Genomic DNA, 2,126 nt, shown 5'->3' with positions numbered 1-2,126 from the left:
ACTTCCATTAATAACACACTAACACACAACCTGTTCCCTACTTCCATTAATAACACACTAACACACAACCTGTTCCCTACTTCCATTAATAACACACTAACACACAACCTGTTCCCTACTTCCATTAATAACACACTAAAATACACAACCTGTTCCCTACTTCCATTAATAACACACTAACACACAACCTGTTCCCTACTTCCATTAATAACACACTAACACACAACCTGTTCCCTACTTCCATTAATAACACACTAAAATACACAACCTGTTCCCTACTTCCATTAATAACACACTAACACACAACCTGTTCCCTACTTCCATTAATAACACACTAAAATACACAACCTGTTCCCTACTTCCATTAATAACACACAACCTGTTCCCTACTTCCATTAATAACACACTAAAATACACAACCTGATCCCTATTTCCTTTAACACACAACCTGTTCCCTACTTACATTAATAACACACTAACACACAACCTGTTCCCTACTTCCATTAATAACACACTAACACACAACCTGTTCCCTACTTCCATTAATAACACACTAACACACAACCTGTTCCCTACTTCCATTAATAACACACTAACACACAACCTGTTCCCTACTTCCATTAATAACACACTAACACACAACCTGTTCCATACTTCCATTAATAACACACTTACACACAACCTGTTCCCTACTTCCATTAATAACACACTAACACACAACCTGTTCCCTACTTCCATTAATAACACACCAACACACAACCTGTTCCCTACTTCCATTAATAACACACAACCTGTTCCCTACTTCCATTAATAACACACTAACACACAACCTGTTCCCTACTTCCCTTCTCCTCAGCTCTTCCCCCAATATTTCCTCTAAAAACTGTAGACCTTCCTCCTCTCCCCTCTCCTCCTCTCTCCTCCTCCTCTCTCCTCCTTCTCTCTCCTCCTCCTCTCTCCTTCCCTCTCCCCTCTCCTTCTCCTCTCCCCTCTCCTCCTCCTCTCTCCTCCTTCTCTCTCCCCTCTCCTCCTCCTCTCTCCTCCTCCTCTCTCCTCCTCCTCTCTCCTTCCCTCTCCCCTCTCCTTCTCCTCTCCCCTCTCCTCCTCCTCTGTCCTCCTTCTCTCTCCCCTCTCCTCCTTCTCTCTCCTCCTCCCCTCTCCTCCTCCTCTCCTCCCTCTCCCTTCTCCTCCTCCTCCTCCTCCTCTCTCCCCTCTCCTCCCCCTCCCCTCTCCTCCTCCTCTCCTCTACCCTCTCCTCCTCTCTCCTCCCCTCTCCTCCCCTCTCCCCCTCCACTGCTCCTCTCTCTTCCTCCCCTCTCCTCCTCTCCTTCACCCCCGGTCTCAAGTGTATCTATCACCCAGCATCCTCTCCTAACCCTCCTGGTCTCCCCCTCTGGGCTCTCCCTGCAGACAGGTCTTACATGTGCTTTCCATTAACAAACAAACACGCACACACACACACACACGCAAACACGCACACACACACGCACGCACACACACACACACACACACACACACACACACACACACACACACACACACACACACACACACGCGCACGCACGCACACACACGCAAACACGCACACACACACGCACGCACGCACGCACACACACACACACACACACACACACACACACACACACACACACACACACACATTCTGTCCCCAGCACAAGTAAACACAGACCAGCAGCTAGAGCCTGGAGAGACCACTGAGAGAGACACAGGGGAGGAGGGGCTGGCTGGAGAGACCACTGAGAGAGAAGCAGAGGAGGAGGGGCTGGCTGGAGAGACCACTGAGAGAGACACAGGGGAGGAGGGGCTGGCTGGAGAGACCACTGAGAGAGAAGCAGAGGAGGAGGGGCTGGCTGGAGAGACCACTGAGAGAGAAGCAGAGGAGGAGGGGCTGGCTGGAGAGACCACTGAGAGAGAAGCAGAGGAGGAGGGGCTGGCTGGAGAGACCACTGAGAGAGACACAGAGGAGGAGGGGCTGGCTGGAGAGACCACTGAGAGAGACACAGAGGAGGAGGGGCTGGCTGGAGAGACCACTGAGAGAGACGCAGAGGAGGAGCGGCTGGCTGGAGAGACAAGGATCGAATGAGGAAAAAGAGAGAGAGAGAGAG

The sequence above is a fragment of the Borostomias antarcticus genome (genome assembly GCF_949987555.1).
Source record: "Borostomias antarcticus genome assembly, chromosome: 10".
NCBI lineage: Eukaryota > Metazoa > Chordata > Actinopteri > Stomiiformes > Stomiidae > Borostomias > Borostomias antarcticus.
The sequence above is the reverse complement of the archived record's forward strand: the minus strand, read 5'-3'. Positions refer to the sequence as shown.